The sequence below is a fragment of the Rhinopithecus bieti genome, unplaced genomic scaffold (assembly GCF_001698545.2).
Source record: "Rhinopithecus bieti isolate Rb0 unplaced genomic scaffold, ASM169854v2 scaffold_9690, whole genome shotgun sequence".
Lineage (NCBI taxonomy): Eukaryota > Metazoa > Chordata > Mammalia > Primates > Cercopithecidae > Rhinopithecus > Rhinopithecus bieti.
The window spans coordinates 2,378,007-2,387,448 of NW_016806622.1; positions in this window are offsets into that span (position 1 = coordinate 2,378,007).

Genomic DNA, 9,442 nt, shown 5'->3' on the forward strand with positions numbered 1-9,442 from the left:
AGTAACTGTGTTCCTTTGGAGGGGGAGCGCACCGCTGATTTATACAATCTTCAACTTTTCTGCTCAGTTTTTTCCTCGTCTGTGTGCCTTTATCTACCTTTGGTCTTTGATGATGGTGATGTACAGATGGGGTTTTGGTGTGGATGTCCTTTCTGTTCGTTAGTTTTTCTTTTAACCGTCAGTACCCTCAGCTGCAGGTCTGTTGGAGTTTGCTGGAGGTCCATTCCAGACCCTGTTTTCCTGGGTATCAGCAGCAGAGGCTGCAGAACAGCGAATATTGCTGAACAGCAAATGTTGCTGCCTGATCGTTCCTCTGGAAGCTTTGTCTCAGAGGGGTACCCAGCTGTGTGAGGTGTCAGTCTGCCCCTACTGGGGTGTGCCTCCCATTTAGGCTACTCGGGGGTCAGGGACCCACTTGAGGAGTCAGTCTGTCTGTTTTCAGATCTCAAACTCCATGATGGGAGAACCACTACTCTCTCCAAATCTGTCAGACAGGGACATTTAAATCTGCAGAGGTTTCTGCTGCCTTTTGTTCGGCTATGCCCTGCCCCCAGAGGTGGAGTCTACAGAAGCAGGCAGGCCTCCGTGATCTGAGGTGGGCTCCACCCAGTTCCAGCTTCCAGGCTGTTTGTTTATGTACTCAAGCCTCAGCAATGATGGGCGCCCCTTCCCCAGCCTTTCTGCTGCCTTGCAGTTAGATCTCAGACTACTGTGCTAGCAATGAGCGAGGCTCCGTGGGTGTGGGACCCTCTGAGCCAGGCACAGGATATAATCTCCTGGTGTGACCTTTGCTAAGACCCTTTGGAATTCACACTATTAGGGTGGGAGGGACCTGATTTTCCAGGTGCTGTCATGGCTTCCCTTGGCTAGAAAATGGAATTCCCTGACCCCTTGCACTTCCTGGGTGAGGCGATGCCTCTCCCTGCTTCGGCTCTTGCTTGGTGGGCTGCACTCACTGTCCTGCACCCACTGTCTGACACGCCCCAGTGAGATGAACTTGGTACCTCAGGTTGAAATGCAGAAATCACCCATCTTCTGTGTCGCTCCTGCTGGGAGCTGTAGACTGGAGCTGTTCCTATTCGGCCATCTGGTACCAGTAGTTATAATAAATATAAATGCATAAAACTGATTGATCCAAAGACAGATGCTCAGATTAGACTTTAAAACCATAATTATTAGGCAAAGGAATCAAATGACTGTATCTCTATGGAAACGTGTACATGGCATGGTAGTTGTTAAGTGATAGTTATTACTGTGCTTTTTTTTTCTGTATAGAGCTAATTATTCAGAATCAAAGTAATGTCCAACATCCTGGAATCGGAGGTGGGTTTGCTAAGGTTTTACCTTCTATTTAATGATCTGTTCCAGCAGTGACTTTGCTTAGCAAATTCTTAATATGATTTATTGAATGAAGGAAAACTCTTGTGATAATTTTAAAAGAGTCGTTTATATTCTTTTATATGGAAAAAATTTCTGCCTTACTGAAAATAAAACTTAATGAAACAATACTAAATATTAATGATTTTGGAAATGGAATTATGATTAACTTTTTCAGAACAAAATTTGTCATAAAAGAGCTGTCAGCTGTGATACAAAGATGATGACAATGTATGTAGAGTCACAGAGAAATTCAGTCTCTCTTATTTTGCATATAAGTTGACTAGTTAGTTAGGAAGTACAGAGAAACTATAATCCAATAAATCCTTTATTGCATGACTGCTTGTATAAAGTATTGGTAGATTTCTTTCCTAATCTTTATTCAATTCTCCTTGACTTTTTGTCATTAGGTTGAAAACTACTGGATATGATGTATAATAGTTTTGAACCAGACCATAAGAACTGAACACTTTTTTTGTTTTTATGATTAAAAACCATAATAAAAAAAGGAATGCTAACACACAATGGGCACTATGTGATTGGAGAATCATTGCTAATTTCCAGTAACAATAAGATCTACTTTCAATAATGTATCTTAGTGCCAAAATGTAAAGTCATACAGCGGGCAAATTTCTGTTTGTTGGAGCTTGTGAAACAAAAGCCATTCTAAATAGTATTTATTGAGATTGATCACCACTTTGGCCCTTCACAGTGTTGTTTAATGTCTGAGAATGTTTACACTGTAGAACTGCAAAATTTCCACCACTCTGCTGCATTTCTAGTGGTAATGCAAGAGCAAGATAACATTCAGAGAACAGTCACATTATAATAGTAACCATTTCAGTATCTTGTTTATCTGCAAATAGTTTCCACAATCAAATAATTAAAACTCTAAATACTTTAATGTCATGAAAATATGTAGCTAGGGAATTAGGGGAAATCTGGTTTTGTAACTTTCCGAAGAATATTTAGCTAGAAATCAGGTCAAACTCTTCCTATTGGTTAACATAGTAAAAATGGCAAGAGAAAATATACTTTGTATATTTCTTGGAAGAATTCGGAAGCCAAATCTATGTTAGGCTCAGCTATATAGTCAGCATCAATAATAAGTTAGATTCAACCTAGGGAAATGGTAGTCTAGGAGAGAGGAAATAGAAGGTGGGCTGGAGGAAGGAAAAGCATCTGCTGTGTTAAGCCTACATAGTAGAGGAAGAGGGGAGAAATAATGAGGCCCTGTTTGTTATATGACTAACATTTTAGCTCTGCTTCCTGAAGGAAAAGCAGGAAATCTTGTGATTATTGGTAAATATTGCTGAGGCTCATTTGAAGAAAGGTAACTTTAAGTGCTACACATCTACTTGGCATTCTGCTGAGGATAAAAAGCTATAAAATTTCTTAGTGTTGGTTTCTTAAGCTAAACTTTACTTGCCTCATTGCTGTACACTGAATGTTTGTGTCCCTGCCAACACCCACCAAAATCCATACGTGGAAATCCTAACCCCCTATGTGATGGTATTAGGAGGTGTGGCCTTTGGAAGGTAATTAGATTGGGAAGGCAAAGCCCTCATGAATGGGATGACTGCCCTTATGAAAGAGACCACAGAAATCTTCCTTGTCCCTTCTGCTATGTGAGGACACAGTGAGAAGACAGCCATCTATGAACCAGGAAGTGAATCATCACCAGACAACATCTCTGCTGGCAGCTTGTTCCAGGACTTCCCAGCATCTAGAATTGAGAGGAATAAATTCTGTTGTTCATAAGCCATGCAGTTTATGACATTTTGCTGTAACAGGCCAAATAGACTAAGACATTCGTTCTAGTAAACAATGTCAGCATCTAGTCAGAGTTGGAAACAATTAGTGTGAGTTTTGAGCTCTCTTCTTTTACTTCTTCTTTTTTTATAAATATATTTTACATTTTTTACTTGTCATTTTGAAAAAATTTTTCAAATGACATGGAGAGCCTACTGTGTATGAGGCTTTTGCATGGTGTAATAGTTCATTTACTGTTCAAGATGAAGTTACTGCCTTTAAGGATTTAACATTTTAGTAGTGGAGACAGGGAAATAAACAGGCAATTACAAAATAGTATATGGTTATGGGATGTTATGGGAGCCCACGAGTGTCACTTGACTCAAATTTGGTGATCAAGGAAGAGTTCTCAGAAAACGTGGTATTTTTAGCTAAGATCTGAAGCACGCATAAGATTAGCCAGGTGAAGGCCCACAAGGACAGGCAGAGGGAGCATTCCAGGCAAAGAAAACTGCCTGTGCCAGACTTAGTGGCTAGAGAAATTGTGATGCATCTAGAGAGCTGTAAGAAGTTTGTTATAGGCTGGGCGCGGTGGCTCATGCCTGTAATCCCAGCACTTTGGGAGGCCGAGGCACGTGGATCACGAGGTCAGGAGATCAAGACCATCCTGGCTAACACAGTGAAACCCCATCTCTACTAAAAATACAAAAAATTAGCCAGGTGTGGTGGCGGGCATCCTTAGTCCTAGCTACTCGGGAGACTGAGGCAGGAGAATGACATGAACCCAGCAGGCAGAGGTTGCAGTGAGCCGAGATTGCGCCATTGCACTCCAGCCTGGGCGACAGAGCAAGACTCCATGTCAACAAAAAACAAAACAAAACAAAACAAAAAGTTTATTATAGTTGAATAAAATACTGAGTTGAGGGAAGGAGAGAAATAAGTTAGATTATTAAGAGTTACTTTATAATCCATACTAAGGAGTTTAAATTTCATGACAAAGCCCTGGGGTGACAGTGGAGGATTTAACTAGGGATATATGATTTGATTTATGCTTTAAAATGATTACCTTGGAAGAGGTTTGAAGAATGGAACATGGAAAGGAGAAGACCAGGAACCAGGAGAGAAACTGGGAAGCTTTACAATAAACCAGGTAGATTGTGGTGGTGGCCCAAAATAGATACACAGTAGGGAGGATAGAGAGATTTTAAGGCATTGGAGTTAATGACAAAGGAAGAAGTTGAAGTTGATGCCAGCATTTATTATTTGGGCAAGTTGTGGGTAAGGATGATATTCTCTGAGACAGGGAGAAGTGAAGGGAGAATATGGTCTCACAAACGTTTTTAAATAGAATTGTATGTTTGCCATTGTGTTTGCATTGCCTTCTGTTTCACGGACTCATTCTTTCTTCCTCATACTCCACAGTTTGGATCGTATTTTAAGACCTCCTGCCATTATTTTCCTATACTGTGCCTCCTCCTGATTTTTTTTTTTTGTTGTTTGTTTGTTTGTTTGTTTTTTGAGATGAAGTCTCACTCTGTCACCTAGGCTGGAGTGCAATGGTGTGATCTCTGCTCACTGCAACCTGTGCCTCCTAGGTTCAAGTAATTTTCCTGCTTCAGCCTCCCGAGTAGCTGGGACTACAGGCATGTGCCATCACGCCTGGCTAATTTTTGTATTTTTAGTAGAGATGGAGTTTCACCATATTGGCCAGGCTGGTCTTGAACTCCTGACCTTGTGATCCTCCTGCCTCGGCCTCCCAAAGTGCTGAGATTACAGGCGTGAGCCACTGTGCCCAGCTGATGTGTTTTGTTTTCACTCTACTGAAGAATATTGCTTGTCAAAACATTTTTTGTTGCTTTTAATCATTTTAACTTTTCATATGAACATGGAAAAATTATTATTAAATGCTCTCTCAAATTTTTGCTTTGAATTTACATTTCTTATCCATTTTGGACTTTGAGATGTCTAGCAACAATTATTTCATGTTGGGGTTTTATTGTTATTATGTATCTGTTGCTTAGAAGTTTTTGTAACTTATTTTTACATTGATTGTGAAAGATTAGCCTCAGCAACATTAAACCACAAATATATTTACAATTGAACTGTGAAAGTTATAAGACCTTAAAGACTAAAAATTAAGGCAAATACATGATACAATGAGCATCTTATTGTCATTCCCTATTGCTACTATAACAAATTACCACATCCTCGGTAGCTTAAAATAATATAAATTTATTATTTTGCAGGAATATAGATCAGAAGTAGGATAAGGGTCTTAATTAGGCTAAAATCAAGGTGCTGGCAGGGTTGTGTACTTTTCTAAAAGGCTCTAGAGAAGAATCCATCTCCTTGTCTTCTCCAGCTTGCAAAGGCTGCTCACATTCTGTGACTCATGGTCCACTTCCCCCACTCAAAACCATCAATGGCATGTTACATCCCTCTCACACTACATCACTCTGACCTCATTTTCCACCTTTCTTTTCCACTTTGAGGCAACCTCATGTCTACATTGACTCACTTGGATAATCCAGGATAATCTCTCCTTTTAAGGTTAGCTGATTAGAATCCATCTACAACTTTAATTCCCCTTGGGCGTGTTACATAACATATTTATAGGTTCTGGGGATTAGAACATGGACGTCTTTGAAAGCCTGTTTTTCTGCCTACCACAACTAGTAGCATTTTAAATGTTAAATGTTTTCTTCTGCTTTTCCGGCTTAATCAATGTCATCAATAACTTCCACATTTCGAGGTACAATGTATAGTTCTCTATCCTCCGACTCCCTACTCTATAATACTCATTCTTCAGCTGGCTTCCAAGAGCTCTCGCTCTCCTGTCTTTCCCTATCTCACATACTGTGTCTTCTTATTCTCATTGCTGGGTGTTCCTGGTTTTCCTGAGCATTTCATGTTAGAGTGTCTCATGGTTCAGTTTTTTGTACTTTTCTTTTCAACATCTCTGTTCACTTCCTTGGTAACTTCACATATTCTCATAGCTTTAAATATCATTCATTCATATGCCAATAAGTTTCTAATTTTTATTTCCATTCCTAGACCTCTTACATTCCACACCTGTATGTTCAACTGTCTCCTCTACATCTTCACTTGAATGTCAAACAAACATTTCAAAGTCAGCATATCCAAAACTGAACTCCAGCTCTTCCCATTGAAACCAGTTCCATTTGTGGCTTTCCCTATCTCTGTTGATGTCAGCTCTCTCCTTCTAGGATCTTAGGACAAAAATCTTGTAGTGATTTTGAATCTTTTCTTGTCTTTACACCTCATATGCCTGCTGTTAGGAAATACTGTGGCTTTGGCTTTAAAATATATCTAGAATCTGTTGCTTCTCAATACTTTCACTGCAATCAACTTGGTCTGGAATCTATTTTCAGGGCCTCACCATCCAGACAACATTGCTCAAGGTTGTTTTGCAATAAGGAACACTCAGAATTATTGCATATAAAAATTAAAGAATTTGCTATTTTTCAAAGAGGCAAAGTCCTAATACTTTTATGCTATGCTTTATACATCTTATGTCTTACAAATCTACCATAAAGTACAAACTTTCTTCAGTTCTAATTTCTAAGATGTTTCACTGTTTAAGTAGAAACGAAAGTCATCTGACTGAAAATTATAGCAGTATCTAATTGTTTTTCATAACTAGCCAAATTCAGAAATGTCCTGGATATATTTCTGGACAAGGAAGATGCTGATATCCTTGGATTTAGGTGATACTTACTTTTATGTTTACCAAACCATATTAAAACTTGCATTTTATAGTTGGAATGAAAAATTTAGAGTAAGAGATATGGATTATGCAGGCAGACAAGCATCAACCCACAATACTTTTATATGCTCCTGTGTATACCTCCCAGGTATATAACTGAATAATTCTTGACCAGAGTTATAGCGTAAGGCTAAATGTGATACATTGACATTATTTTGAATTATAGAGAAGCCTGCTTTTGATTTAAATATCAATTTTGTCTCCTGTGAAGATGAAGGTAAAAAGTGAAATTTGCAGCCCAGGTAGAGATTATTTCATGTCGAGCTTCCTGCTTCAATTCATGTGATTTTGCATTAAATTCTATCTTGTGGTTTTCTTTATGACCAAAAAGGTTTATATTTCTAGTTACTGGTTCTGATTAAACTCTTCCTCCCTACTGCATCCTCCTGGGGATGTTCATTTGAGATAAATGTTCTAGAAATTTTTTTCTTTGCTATTTTGTATTTGTCTTTCAAAAGCTTTCTTTGTGATTTTAGGAGACATATTTAAAAATAATTGCTATAGCAGCTTGAACACTGGAACTTCCCATGGCTGCCCTAATATTTTTCAGAATTTTGATGAGAATGCATTGTTTGTCCCCAACGATGGCACTAAACTATTTTTTTTTTCAGTCTCTTCTCCAAAGAGATCCATCAAAGGAGAAAAAGAAGACATCTTGGGTGCTCCAAAATAAGACACCATTTTGAAAACCTTTAGGAATAAAAACAGCAATAAATAAATACAAATGAAGTAGAAAATGTCATAATATTTAGGAAGATGGATTTGGAAGCACAATTAAAAGGGAGAGAAAGACGAATCTTCCTGGGTACACCAATTACTATTCCTTATTTTTAGATACCCCATGCATTTAACAATATAGGTCTGATGGACTCCCACAAAAGGCAGGAATTATGGTCTCTGCTCCTATGTGCATCCCAGTGGCTATCCTGCTTACTCAGCATGGGCTACAAGATCTCTATTTCACTTGGGATCTGATTCTTTATCTCAAGAGCATCTTTGGGATCCTACTGGGAATCAGAGACAGAGCAATTGTTCAGGCAGGTTCAGCATCTCAACAAAATAGGTTATTTCCTGGATGCTTGAGTAAAGTGGCACATAGTGTTTCTAAAAGAGGCTTTCCATAGCTACTCTCATCTTTTAAAATAGTAAACGTGCAAGTCCTAGTTTACCATTGGCACACATTATTCACATAGGCACAACTGGGGTGGACATGTGGGACACCTATTACTTAGGGATAAAGGTGGTATCCCTGGAGCCAAACTATCTGGGTTTACCTCTAGGGTCACCAGTTTTCAGTTGAATCTTAGACACATTAGATAAGTTCTTTGTTTCACAATTTTCTTATTATAATATGGTAATGAGGATGGTAATAATAATCTGCTTCATAAGGTTGTTGAGAGGATTAAATTAGGACTCTCAAATAAATGTTGACCATTATCATTGGGATAAGTGGTTCAAATTTTAGCAACACACATTTTAAATAAAGGTTTGAGACCATTATCTGCTCCAAAATAAGAACGAGACATTGTGAGGGAAATCATTCTACTTTAATCTCAGATTTCTGAAACATACTGGATTGAGAAATTTTACCAACATTGAAAGAAAGTACATTGTGAGAAAAGACCGTGATGATCAGAAATAGATGCCTCAAAGCTTGGTGGAGTGCTCACCCTGTTTTCACATGAAAGAGGAAGTTCTGAAGCACACACTGACAGCAGCAAAATTAGTTTTGTATAAGCTTAGGTAATAACAATGTCTTTTGGTCATGTGCTTTATCTGATTCTGAGTTTCACTGGTGAAATTCTCTTAGGACAAAAACAGAAAAAGCAGAAATCTTCTTGTTTTAATTCTTAGAGGATTTCACGACTGAAACTGGGAATCAGATAAAGCACATAATCGAAGGCTTGGAATTTGTTTTTCTTTTTTTTATTTTTGAGACGGAGTCTCTCTCTGTTGCCCAGGCTGGAGTGCAGTGGCTGGATCTCGGCAGGTTCAAGTGATTCTCCTGCCTCAGCCTCCTGAGTCGCTGGGACTACAGGCGCCCGCCACCACACCTGGCTAAGTTTTTGTATTTTTGGTAGAGACGGGGTTTCACTGTGTTAGCCAGGATGGTCTCGATCTCTCGACCTTGTGATCCGCCTGCCTCGGCCTCCCAAAGTGCTGGGATTATAGCTGTGAGCCACCACACCCGGCCCAAGGCTTGGAATTTTTAATTACTAGGAACAGTCACAAAAGCAGATGATGGGCTGGGCGCAGTGACTCATGGCTGTAATCCCAGCACTTTGGATGGTTGATGCGGGGGGATCGTTAGAGCCCAGGAGTTCAAGGCCAGCCTGGACAAAAATGGTGAAACCCCATGTCTACTATATACATATCTATTAGCTGGGCATGGTGGCTTGTGCCTATAGTGCCATCTACTCAGGAGGCTGAGGCAGGAGAATCATTTGAGCCCGGGAGGCAGAGGTTGCAGTGAGCTGAGATAGTGCCATTGCACTCCAGCCTGGGCAACATGAGACCCTGTCTCAA